We start from the raw sequence: 14,216 nt of genomic DNA, 5'->3' as shown, positions 1-14,216 counted from the left end.
TGACTGGGCCTGATGAAGCTTTCTGGCTTCACAGATCCCAGTAGAACCGTCCAACCCATGCTAGCATGGAAAACGGACGCTAAACGATGATGATGATGATGATGATATATATATATATATAATGTATATATTGGTATTTGTATTCCTTTAGTTCTTCTTGTTTATCTGCTCAGCTCAGCCTGGATTTACCAGAGAGTCCTACAATCAAAGAAGTTTTTAGTTGTGATCATCTCATCTTGCCCACCCTCCAGAAGCTAGTGTATTTAGAACTACATTTCACAAATAAAGGAGTTCTCACTGTTATTTCTAGCAGCTCTAATGACCACGTAGAGACTTCTTTGTTGGGTTATAGTAGTTTTCTTTTTTTCTCCACATGTCAGTCCTGATCAAGCCTATTTTAATCATCATCAAAGGTATTCCAACTGTGACCATCCCATCCAGCACAGTGTATTATTGACACAAATAGTTTGTTGTTAGGTTTTGCATTTCAGCTTCCATTTATTATTATTAGTTCTTCCAATTTTTCTTCCATTTTTTGAAAAGTGTCTTCCCAACACCTAGAGCAAATAAACTCACTGTATACATTGATAGACCGTTAAAATAAACACACCAGATTGTTCATTTACAAACTAAAGTTATGTCAAAGAAAAGAGAAAATTATTATTATTATTATTTTTATTATTATTATTATTATTATTATTATTCAGTAGTTTTATTTTTATAGCGTGCTTTCACTTCACTACCGAGCGCAGCTCTGTGTGCCTTGGGTATGTGCTGTGATTTGTTGTGATGCTCTGATGGTTATTGTATGGAAAGTGTTCTGCGTAGGATGTGTGCAGTGCCTAGTAGTGCAATTTTCTGTATGTTATATGTGTTTGTAAGTCCTGGTGTTTTTGTTATGTTATTGTTATTATTATTATTATCATTATTATTATTATTATTATTATTATCATTATTATTATTATTATTATTATTATTATTATTATTATTTTACTTCTCAGAGCTCTCAATCTTACTTGCCCTGGTTAATTCTGTGAGAGCGGACAGCAACCTGTTGTCAAAGGTCTCACAGGTCTCTTTCTGCAAATTATAAGCTTTGGTATCTTTATTATTGTTATTGCTATTTTTATTATTATTATTATTATCTCTTCAAGTAAAGGACAGGTTGTATGATACCTGTTTTGACAAAGTGTAATATTGCATGGAAGTGAAATATGAACATTGATTGTTTAAGATGTGCAAAAGCTAGGGAAAAATCGGGTCTGTTTTTTTTTTTTTTTTTTTTGAGGGTGTGTTTAATATCAGCATGCATGAACAACAGAGTCCAAATGTGCATTACACTTGTAAAAACGAGTGATACACTTGCAGAATGACTATTGGGTAACGAACTGCCAAGCAATTCATATGATAGGAACCTGCTGAAGAGGAAGATATGAGATGTATTAAATGCTTATCTTAAGGAGTTGGACATTATCAAGGAAATATCAAATCATCTCAGCAGATGAGATATTGAGTTAAAGATGATGTATCTGATCCATAAAAGCATGAAGAATGGATATAAAATGATTATTATAATTCTGAAATTCAACTACCATCAGTCATCTTTGCCTTTCATCTTTTAAAGCTTTGCCTTTCATCTTTTAAAGTTTCAAGTGCCGACCAACCAAGTACTGAAGTTGATATTATCAACACAATATTCCCTCATGTAAAATTTCCAGCCTTGTCCTTTTGTTAGATATTATCATCATCATGATCATCATCATCACACCAGACCAAATGCTTAGTGGTATGTCTTCCAGCTTTAGATCCTGAGTTCAAATGCCACCAGAATCAACTTTGCCTTTTATCCTTCTGAGGTTGATAAAATAAAGTACTATTCAAGGGTCAGTGTAATCGACTTATCTCCCCCCCTCAAAATTTCAAAGAATCATTAGGTGTAGGAGTGGCTGTGTGGTAAGTAGCTTGCTTACGAACCACATGGTTCCAGATTCAATCCCACTGCATGGCACCTTGGGTAAGTGTCTTCTACTATAGCCTCGGGCCAACCAAAGCCTTGTGAGTGGATTTGGTAGATGGAAACTGAGAGAATATGTGTCTGTGTTTGTTCCCCCAACTTCGCTTAACAACCGATGCTGGTGTGTTTACGTCCCTGTAACTTAGCGGTTCGGCAAAAGAGACCGATAGAATAAGTACTAGGCTTACAAAGAATAAGTCCTGGGGTCGATTTGCTTGACTAAAGGTGGTGCTCCAGCATGGCCACAGTCAAATAACTGAAACAAGTAAAAGAGTAAGCGTCACCCTGATACTTGCGGCAAGATTCAGTACTACACACATTTAACAAAGAATTAGGTCACATCTGACACCATAAGGGCATAAACACAAAAACAATAAATGTCTTTGCAAAGTACTTAGACCAATAATGCCCTTCTCAAGACATGCACAGTGCCAAAATCATCACAAGATTGCAAAAGAGTAGGGACAGCATGCTCACTAACTTGATCAAGCTCAATACTCATTTTGTTCATTAGTACCTACCCTTTAAATTTTAATACACATAGGAAAATAATGAGTGAAAAAACTTATTAAATTTTCCAAGTAATAATTTAAAAGTATTCTTTACTCATACTTCCTATCACTTTTTATTTATCATATCTAAGACACCTAATATGCATTTCTTTGTGAGCAAAATTATATTGGCTGTCATAAATATTGCATTTAAATTAACTAATACCACTCTTTTCATAATGTGTTGGTGTATCTCAGGCAATATATTGGGTTGTCCGGAAAGTTCGTGCCGATTTTTAAAGGAAAGAAAAAGGTCAATAAATACTTGCCATTACATTTTTAATCAACCAAATATGAACCATTTTGTTGCACAATGTGTCTCCACCTTTCCTTTAACTTGAAAATACCCTCTTCCCAGAACTGAGGTGGTTTCATGGCAAAGAATTTATCAAAGTATCTTTTTACGTCATCCAAGGAATTGAAATTTTTACCATTAAGACTATTCTGCTGAGACCTGAATAAGTGGAAATCCGAAGGAGCAATATCTAGTGAATATGGAGGGTGGGGTAACACATCCCAACCGAGCTGCAGCAATTTTTGTCTGGTTCCCAAAGCATCAAGTGCCGAAAATGAACTTTCTTATCTTCCATTTTAAAAGGGTTACAGAATTAACACAGGTTATAGGAACATAAACCTTCTTCCACAAAAAGATAGCTTAAACTTTGCTCTAATTGGAGGTGTAGTAAAATCCTATTTTATAGACTCAACCATGTTCTAAAATAAAGTCGAAAGGTAAGCTACTATAAATCAGCACAAACTTTCCAGACAACCCAATAGTTTACCATTAAGACTATTCTGCAGAGACCTGAATAAGTGGAAATCCGAAGGAGCAATATCTGATAAATATGGAGGGTTGGGTAACACATCCCAGCCAAGCTGCAGCAATTTTTGTCTGGTTCCCAAATTATCAAGTGCCGAAAATGAACTTTCTTAATCTTCCATTTTAAAGGGTTACAGAACTAACACAGGTTATAGGAACATAAACCTTCTTCTACAAAAAGATAGCTTAATCTTTGCTCTAAATGGAGGTGTAGTAAAATCCTATTTTATGGACTCAACCATGTTCTAAAATAAAGTTGAAAGGTAAGCTACTATAAATCAGCACGAACTTTCCAGACAACCCAATAGTTGGGGTCTAGTATGGAGAGACGACAGGATAACACTATTATTAACTTCTCTTAGCTCAGCTCCCCCTGTTTCATTCTAACACTACACTTTACTCTCCGCTTTTGCCTTCCAGCCTCCCTTACTACTGGCATTATCCTGTTGTCTCTCTGTATTAGACTATTCCTTTCATATAAACTCTTTTTGTGAGAAAATTTCTGGATGATGACTGAAAAGGTAGGTAGGGAAGTATATTGTATTAATATATAAATTTTTATTTAAGGCAGCAAATTGGCAAAATCATTAGAGCATCAGAAAAATTACATTGACAATTATTCTGGCTGTTTACAGTCTGAGTTCAAATTTTACAAAGGTCAAATAATAAACTTTTCTGTAATTAAAATGTTTCTTCTTTGAAATATTATTTCTGGAGTTTGACACAAGCAGTAGGTAGGTAGGTAGGTAGGTACTATTGTATTAATACACACATTTATATATGCATTTATGTATATTTATATAAACATGTTTGTGTGTGTAATTTTGTATTTTATTTAGAAATTTAACTAGGCAAAAAAATATGGCTTCAGTTCCAAAGAAAATAACCATTTTCTTTTCAGGTATTAAATGCCTTTCGGTTATAATACATTAACGTACCATTTTCCATGTAACTATCATTTTTAGCTTTTTTGATTAATTCCAGTTTGGCATGATTTACACATGCTTTAAGTAATTGTATTTACTATGATAAGTCAAGGAAGCTTATTGTATTTGCAAATTATCATTTAGCATTTATAGAAACAAATTGTTATTGTTGATATTATTATTATTATTATTATTATTATTATTATTATTATTATTAAATGAATTAGAGTAGACAATTCTCTAAATGAGAACTGACAGCTTCATAGAGTTGATAACAAAATAATGTATAATTTATTTGTCCATGTAAGTGACTACCTGTTTCTGCAAAAAAGAGTTGCTTTTCTCACTGCTTGTTGGTAGATATTGTCAATTGCAGTAACTGACTCATAATATAGACTACTGTATTTTTTAATGGTTTGCTAGTACATTTTTAATGGTTTAATCAAAAGTGGATAGGCAGCACCCATGAGCCTTTTCAGGGCTCCTAATACTGTTGTGAGGTAAGGAGAAAAATTATCCTAAAACTGGAATATTGCCCTATGGCTTGTTGCAGTTGTGTTCACTGTGCTAGGAGTATCTAAGGCACTGTTCAACCCAGCAATAGATTAAGTGTATTACCTACGAATAAGGGTGTGTGTGTATGTGTGTGGAGGCACAATGGCCCAGTAGTTAGTGCAGTGGACTCGCAGTCACAGGATTGTGGTTTCGATTTCCTGACCGGGCATTGTGAGTGTTTATTGAGTGAAAACACTTAAAGCTCCCCGAAGCTCCAGCAGTGGGTGATGGCGAACCCTGCTGTACTCTTTCACCACAACTTTCTCTAACTCTTTCTTCCTGCTTCTGTTGTACCTCTATTTCAAAGGGCCAGCCCTGTCACACCCTGTGTCATGCTGAATCTCTCCGAGAACTACGTTAAGGGGTACATGTGTCTGTGGAGTGCTCAGCCACTTGCACGTTAATTTCACGAGCAGGCTGTTCCGTTGATTGGGTCAACTGGAACCCTTGTTATCGTAACTGATGGAGTGCAGGCTGGGCTGTGTGGTAAGAAGCTTATTTCCCAACCCCATGGTTCTGGGTTCAGTCCTACCGCATGGCACCTTGGGCAAGTGTCTTCTACTGCAGCCTAAGGTCAACCAAAGCCTTGTGAGTGGATTTGGTAGATGGAATCTGAAAGAAGCCAATCTGTGTGTGTGTGTGTGTGTTTACATCCTTGTAACTTAGTGGTTTCACAAAAAAAATGATTGAGAGAATAAATATCAAGCTTTATAAAAAAGGACTGATGCTAATTCATTCAACTAAAAATTTTTTCAAGGTGGTGCCCCAGCATGGTTGCAGTCTAGTGACTGAAACAAGTAAAAGATAAAAGATATATATGTTTTTAACAACTGGTGTAGCCATGTATCTCCTCTATAGCAAAGCACCTGTTCCTATCTATCTCTCTATTACACTGTTGTCTCACATTGGGCATAAGTCACTACCATCTATACTATATCCCCCTTAATCAAGGGATCTTGGATTGTGAGCTACTTGGTGAACCCACAAGTGTCAGTGGCATGAAAATTCACCCAGTACATTCTACAAAGTGGTTAACATTAGGAAGGATAACAATTAAAATGGCTCTGGGTAGCAAGAGGGAAGTAACTAGTACTAGGGTAAAGCTGAAGGATGCACTTCTGCAGTTAGTGTTAGGAATGTCTTGAGGAGGCAATTGGGTTGTAGTTCACACACACACACACACATATATGTATGTTTTGTGAATGTGTGCCATCATCATCATCATCATTTAACGTCTGCTTTCCATGCTGGCATGGGTTGGATGGTTTGACTGAGGACTAGCGAACCAGATGGCTGCACCAGGCTCCAACCTGATCTGGCAGAGTTTCTACACCTTGATGCCCTTCCTAATGCCAACCACTCCAAGAGTGTAGTGGGTGCTTTAGAAATGTACTTGCATAGCAAGTGACTTGATCTGAGATCGTGTGCTGAAACAAAAACAATTGCAGCATGGAAGATATTTGTAAGCCATTCAAGGACATACAAAAACTGTTAGTTTCACTTCAACATTTAATTTTCTTGTGTCAAAATGTTTTTGTTGCTTTGAAACCGCAACCTCACCAAGTTTTGTCAGTGAACAGGTCATGGTTTCAAAGTGATGAAAATATTTTGACACAGATGAAAATTAAATGTTGAAGTGAAACTAACGGTTTTTGTGTGTTCTTGAATGGCTTACAAATATCTTCCACACTGCAATTGTTTATATATATATATATATATATATATATTAATGTCCATTTTCCATGCTAGCAACGTGCTTTTTTTTTCAGTCATAGAGTTAGATTTATCAAGGTCTTCAGTAGAAAATCCTTCGAATTCTGACTCGCTGCTTGATATAATGAAATTCGTATCCATTTTTTGTCAGAATTACAAATTTTGAACAGTTCAACCGGGGTTTGGGAAGCCAGGAGGCTGCACCAGTCTGATCTGGCAGTGTTTCTATAGCTAGATGCCCTTCCTAATGCCAACCACTCTGAGAGTATAGTGGGTGCTTTTTATGTGCCACCGGCACAGGTATCACATATGATTTACTTTCATTATCTCAGTTTCACCAAGGTGCGTGCGTCTTCTCAAGAAATGCATACCACCAATCATCTTAATCCTTTGTCATCTCCTCATTAAGGTTCAAGATCCTGAGATCAGCCTTAAAATTAAATAAAATATATATATATTTATATATATATAAATAAAATATTGATAAAATGGTAAGACAACAAAGGAATGAAAGAGACCTCGATATTATGTAAATAGAGGAATTTATCTGTAAATGTAATATGTGACAATTATTCGGTAGCCATGATAAAACTCCGAGTTTTGGATGCCGAGGTGGAAATCTACGCCACCATCTCTTCAGTTATCTGGCCATCGGAAAAAATGCTATTTTTTCCGATGGCCAGATAACTGAAGAGATGGTGGCGTGGATTTCCACCTCGGCATCCAAAACTCGGAGTTTTATCATGGCTACCGAATAATTGTCACATATTATATATAAATTATATATATATGTATATGTATGTATATATATATATATAATATATATATATATAATATATATATATATATATATATATATAAATTATATATATATGTATATGTATATATATATATATATTATATATATATATATATATATATATATGTTTATTTGTATGTATAAGTCACTTTGTAACTTATGTCAATTGTTAATTTAAAAACATTTATATATATATAATTAACATATATATATATATATGTCCTTGGTAGTATAGTGGTAAGTATCCCTGCCTGTCACGCGGGAGACCAGGGTTCGATTCCCCGCCGGGGAGGCATCTTAGTAAAATGGCAGTGCATCAGCATGGCCGCAGCTCTGAGCTGAAACTAGAAAAAAAAAATATATATATATAGACACACATTCACACACACACACACACACATATTTAAATCCTTGCAGAATTACTACTTCTATCACAAAGCTGATAGTTATATTATATGTATGTGAATTCCCGTCTGCAAACATATCAGCAGATCATTAGAAGTTGTACTGCACAGAATTCTAAACTTAATCTACATCCTTTTGTGTGGGTAAACGTTTATGAAAATTACCTCCATAACATAATCACTTTACAGTGCTTCTGATTAGACACCTATCACTCCGATAACATTTGATATTCTTAAGTGATTTACCATAATGTCTATTGGATAGAAAGTTTACTATCAATTTGACCCTTTCAACTCTTGTAGTTTTGGTAATCAAAATGAAGGCATGTACAATACCGATTTGACAAGTAATGTCCTTCTATAGATACCTTTAATGTTCTAATGCCTAGAAAGAAGCAATCAAGTCTGCAGTCAATAACCATTTCATGGCCGTGTTGTTTCTGGTTGTATATGTACAATAACTGCCACATGATCTGTAGATGTTGAGATACCTAACTTGACATAGGGAGACGCCCGCCCTATAAACTTGTATGCATCAGTATTGGTAATTTCATTCTGCTAGACAGTTTCATTGCTCTGTTCGGTGCTTGGAATTTATCATTAATTACATTGTTACATAGATGCTCTTTTCTCTGTCTCGCTCTTCCTCTCTCCTTTCTCTCCCTGTACATATACACATACATACATACATACATACATACATACATACATACATACACACACACATATATATATATATATATATATATATATATATATATATGTATATGTATGCACAATCACACACAGCTGTTCTATAGACAGCTAAGGTTTGCTTTGCAAAGGAACCTTTTATTCCACAGACTGCTATTTAATAAAGTCTTTTATGACCAATAATTAGGAATTTTGTCTTTCTAATCTTAACCTTTGCTTTTTCAAACTAATAGTCCATTGTAAAAATGATGATAAAAAAAAGGCTAGTCTCTCTCTCCCTACAAAAGTTAAGGGTTATTCCTACTTTTAGATACAAGGAATCTAAAGAATTGTAGATTTTTTCTTTTCTTTTATATTTATCCAACAGAATTACTTCAAACTGAGTATCTACGCTCAATGCATATGTTATTGTAGTTGTTGTTAATGCTATTTTGGTATTATTATTACTATTATTATTATTATTATTATTATTATTATTATTATGATGATGATGATGACGATGATGATGATGATGGTAGCAAGGCAGTGAGCTGTCAGAATCGTTAGCATGCCGGGGAAAAATGCTTATCAGCATTTTGTCTGTCTATACATTCTGGGTTCAAATTCCACCAAGATCAACTTTACCTTTCATCCTTTCAGGGTCAATGAAATAAGTACCCATTACATACTGGGGTCAATGTATTCGATTGGCCCTCCCTCCCAAAATTTTAGGCCTTGTGCCTATCGTAGAAAGGATTATTATTATTATTATTATTATTATTATTATTACCAAACATGAACAAAGAGAAAACACAACAACACGAGGACGTGGAACAAGTATAGTGTTATTGGACGCTCAGGAAAGGAAATACACACACTCACATATATATATATATATATATGTACACTTATATATATACATTTATATACACTCACACACAGACATATATTTATATGCATATATATCCGTGCCAAGTCAATAACAATTTGAATTTATCATTCTCGGTACACAGAGGATAGTGGATGATAGAATCAAGGGAAAACCAGACAAAATACTTCCCTTGCTAATGTTTACAATAATCGTCATTATGTCCCTTAGGATTATGGATTCAAATCACGTCAAAGAGACGATTATATCTTTCATTCTGAGTTGAATTAACATAGCTTCAAATCAGTTCAAAGTATCTTTTATCTTAATCTTTTACTTGTTTCAGTCATTAGACTGCAACCGTGTTGGGGCACTGCCTTGAGGAAGAATCTTTAGTCAAATGAATCAACCCTAGTACTTACTTTTTTAAACTCTTGTGCTTATTTTGTTGGCCTCTTTTGCTGAACCACTAAGTTACAGTATATGAGTGAAATTTCAGAGCAGCTCTCTGATCTGGAAGTTTCCCAATATCCTGATGCAGAAGCCTTTTTGTGTTTACTTCAACTTCTAGAAATAGCAGTCTGATCTTCCTCAGATCACACTATGTTTTCTTAAATATATAATAATAAATATAATAATAATAATAATAATAATAATAATGAAATTATTGTATACAGTGCTCAGGTGCACCACAACTTGTCAAAAGTGCATATAAAGCATATGCAGTAATGTACAAATGTCTGGGAAGTGAACAGTGTATGAGTCAGATACATGCTTGTGTGTGTATGGAGGCAAGAAAATCAGGTGTAGTGTTGGCGAATCTTAGGAAGCATGGAAGTTTTGAAGGATGCAGTGCTCCGACAACTAACAACTGATGCCAGCAGTTTGTTCCATACTTCAGCAACTCTTAGCGTGAAAAAAATGTTTCCGAAAGTCATGGGAGCTGTGCTGTTTTCTGACTTTGTAAACATGTCCATGGGTGTTAGACAGATGGAGTTTGGAAAGGTGTTCAGAGTTATTGTTTGTAAGATGGTTAATAATTTTATGGGTGTCTGCCAAGTCAGCTGCCAGACGTCGGAGTTTCAATGTATCCATGCCCAGGGAAGTAAGGCATTCAGAATATAAAAAAGAACACATTGGATAATGTAATCCTAGGTCCCCTCCATGTACGAAAAGTACATGGTGATGGTCATGACCTGAATGCTTTTGAACATAGGCTTACCCTGTTAGAGCTGACCTGGGTCTAAACAACAAGACATATGAACTGGACTTTCTTCCTCTTTTATTCCACCACTTACCATTCACAGAGATCCTTCAAAGGGGATCATGAACATTGTTCTTCTTGCTTTGAATACCAGTAATCATCCTCCTTATTCAACATCCATGCTGGCATGGGTTGAATGAGTTGACAGAATCTGGAAAGTCAGAAGTCTGTGCCAAGCTCTACTGCCTGCTTTGGTATGGTTCCTATGACTTGATGTTCTTCCTACTGCCAACCACATTACAGAGTGTACTTAGTGCATTTTATGTGGCACCAACATTAGTGAGGTCACCCAGTAACTAGCAAGACTAAGACTATTCAATGGAAGTGGTTGAGAAGTATTGAGAGATAGAAAAGGGGTCTTGCATTAGAAGAGAAACATGACTACTATAAATGGAGAGAAAGATGGTAAGGATGTAGCAGGGACGGGTTAAGGGCTGTACACCCAAAATATAGGAAGGTGTATATAGTGAAGTGAACGAGGGAATAGAGTGAGTGAGTTCATAGGATTGCGAAAGGGAGAGTGAGCCCTGGAGGCAAGGATATAATGAGTGGGTACAGGTTGAAGGGAGTGTATTAGGAGGATATTTTGTGGGGAAGAGATTTAACAGGGACATATGTGCAGGTAGATATGTGAGGGAGTATGGAAGTGGAGGTCAATTAACTCCATCTTCCACTTAGACAATTAGCAGAGATTGTATCTGCAGCTCTGCACTATCAGACTCCCCCATCTCACTCCTGTAACCTTATCATCAGCTTTTATCACTTTCCAGCTTCACCCCCCGCTCTCTTCTAAAATGTGAGCAGTCTTGTAGTTCATCTACAGCAAGAAACCTCTTCTACTCTGGCCCCTTTTTTTTCTTATAACTCACTCCTCTCTATTTCTTAGTATCCCAACATGAAGTTGCTCTCCCTTGCAAACTACATAGTGACCTCACAAGTGCTAGTGCCATGGTAAAAAGAAAGCACCCTGTATATGCTATAAAGGGGTCAACCTTAGGGACAACATCAAGCAGTAGAAACCATGTCAAAGCAGACACTGGATTTTGATGCTGTCTCTGGGTCTGTTGGATCCTGTCAAACTTTCCAACCCATGCCAGCATGGAACATGGTCATTAAGTGATGAGGATGATGATGATGATGATAATATATATATGATGGTGGTTTTCCAAGAAGTATGTATATATTCATGGTTGTTACTGTTGAGCGAACAGTCTTTGTTCCAGAGCTCACAAGATGGGAGAAGTCCGAATCGTGGTCCTTTGCTATTCGTAAGACCTGCAGAAGAGAAAGCAAGTCAACCCCCGACACCAAGAGCATCGACGGAGGGATGAATGTGCATCCAGGCTCAGCGGTTGCATAGGAAGTCGGGGACAAGAAACAGGAAGAAAGAGTGAGAGAAAGTTGGGGCGAAAGAGTACAACAGGGGTCGCCACCACCCCATACTGGAGCCTTGTGGAGCTTTTAGGTGTTTTCGCTCGATAAACACACACAATGCTCGGTCTGGGAATCGAAACCTTGATCATCCGACCGTGAGTCTGCCGCCCTAACCATTGGGCCATTGTGCCTCCACTGTTACTACTGCTGTAGACAATGATAACCACAAGACAGCCTATAAAAATGTCCACTGTTTAATGCCTCGTGGTGGTCGGTGGGGGGGGATTTGTTCTTCCCCCACCCCGTCTCACCATGCTTGTTCTACATTAGTTTGCTAAGTAGAATTTTTTTTACTCCTCTAACTTCTTCCACACTCTTTTTTTCTTATCCTCTCTCTCTTACCCTCTCTTTGTTTCCTCATGCCTCTCCTATTTTGTAAAGCTCAAGTTTCCTTCTCGCACCTTCCTTATATCTCGCTTCCATTTTCTTTCTCTTCCTTCTCCTTCTCACTCTCACACTGTCTCTTTTTCTCTCTTGCACTGTGTCCTCTCTCTCTCTCTCTCTCTCTCATATTGCCTCCTCTCTCTTCATCTTCTGCTATACCTCCATTCTTCTGTCTGTCTTTCTCTTTCACTCACAGAGTTTCCTGCCTGTCCTTCTCTTTCCTACTTCTCATTCATAACATGGCTGCTTTCTTTCTGTCACAACATTCACAATTCCCCCTCCCTCTCTCTCTCTCTCACTCACTTTCCTATCTTATCTCTCTCTCTCTCTCCTTCTCTCTTTCTGTCATTATCTCACTTTCCTATCTACTATCTCTCTCTCTCTCTCTCTCTATCTATCTATCTCTCTAGCTATCTCTCTCTCTCACTGATTCACTTTACTATCTTATCTCTCTCTCTCTCCTTCTCTCTCTCCTTCTCTCTCTCTGTCATTATCTCACTTTCCTATCTCCTATCTCTCTCTCTCTCTCTTTCTCTCTCTGTGTCATTATCTCACTTTCCTATCTACTATCTCTCTCTCTCTCTCTATCTCTCTAGCTATCTCTCTCTCTCTCACTGACTCACTTTCCTATCTTCTCTCTCTCTCTCTATCTCTTTCTCTGTCATTATCTCACTTTCCTATCTGCTATCTCTTTCTCTCTCTCTCTCTCTCTCTCTCTCCTTCTCTCTTTCTGTCATTATCTCACTTTCCTATCTACTATCTCTCTCTCTCTCTCTCTCTCTCTCTCTAGCTATCTCTCTCTCTCACTGACTCACTTTACTATCTTATCTCTCTCTCTATCTCTTTCTCTCTCTGTCATTATCTCACTTTCCTATCTCCTATCTCTCTCTCTCTCTCCTTCTCTCTTTCTTTCATTATATCACTTTCCTATCTACTATCTCTCTCTCTCTCTCTCTAGCTATCTCTCTCTCTCACTGACTCACTTTACTATCTTATCTCTCTCTCTCTCTCCTTCTCTCTCCTTCTCTCTCTCTCCTTCTCTCTCTCTCTCTGTCATTATCTCACTTTCCTATCTACTATCTCTCTCTCTCTCTATCTATCTATCTATCTCTCTAGCTATCTCTCTCTCTCACTGACTCACTTTACAATCTTATCTCTCTCTCTATCTCTCTCTCTCTCTCTGTCATTATCTCACTTTCCTATCTGCTATCTCTCTCTCTCACTGACTCACTTTCCTATCTTCTCTCTCTCTCTCTCTTCTCTCCCTTCCCACTCTTTTCTCTTTCTATTTCTCCCTTTCTCCTACTTCCTCTCTCTCTCTCTCTCTCATACAAACACACACATACACACACACATACCAAAAAAAGAGGAAACTTAGATTGAAATAACTACATGTAGTTAAACCATCCTATCTGTAAAGTCATATATAGAACAGGCATTAATGACAATTTGGAATTATTTCTGTCTTAGTATTGTGACCAAAAGAATCTTTTTTACTTTGTCTTTCTCATCTATTTTTATTTTTTCTTTTCTTTTTCTCTATTTTTACTTTTTTTTTCTTGCAATTGTTCTCTTTCCTCTTTACTATAAGTTGCTAAGAACATGTGTATGCATATATATATATGTATGGCTGGGCATTTCACTAAGTTTTTTTTTTTTCTTTTTCTTTTTATTTCATGAATGATGCTGGATTCATCTTTTATCTTTTTTGGCATAGATTCAGAACCACTTTATTCGGTCAGAACTTTCAAAATCTGCTTTCTTTTCCTGATATCTATATCTATCTTGTATACACACATATATGTACATGCA

This window comes from Octopus sinensis, linkage group LG1, assembly GCF_006345805.1.
Source record: "Octopus sinensis linkage group LG1, ASM634580v1, whole genome shotgun sequence".
NCBI lineage: Eukaryota > Metazoa > Mollusca > Cephalopoda > Octopoda > Octopodidae > Octopus > Octopus sinensis.
Note: the sequence above shows the minus strand (reverse complement) of the source record.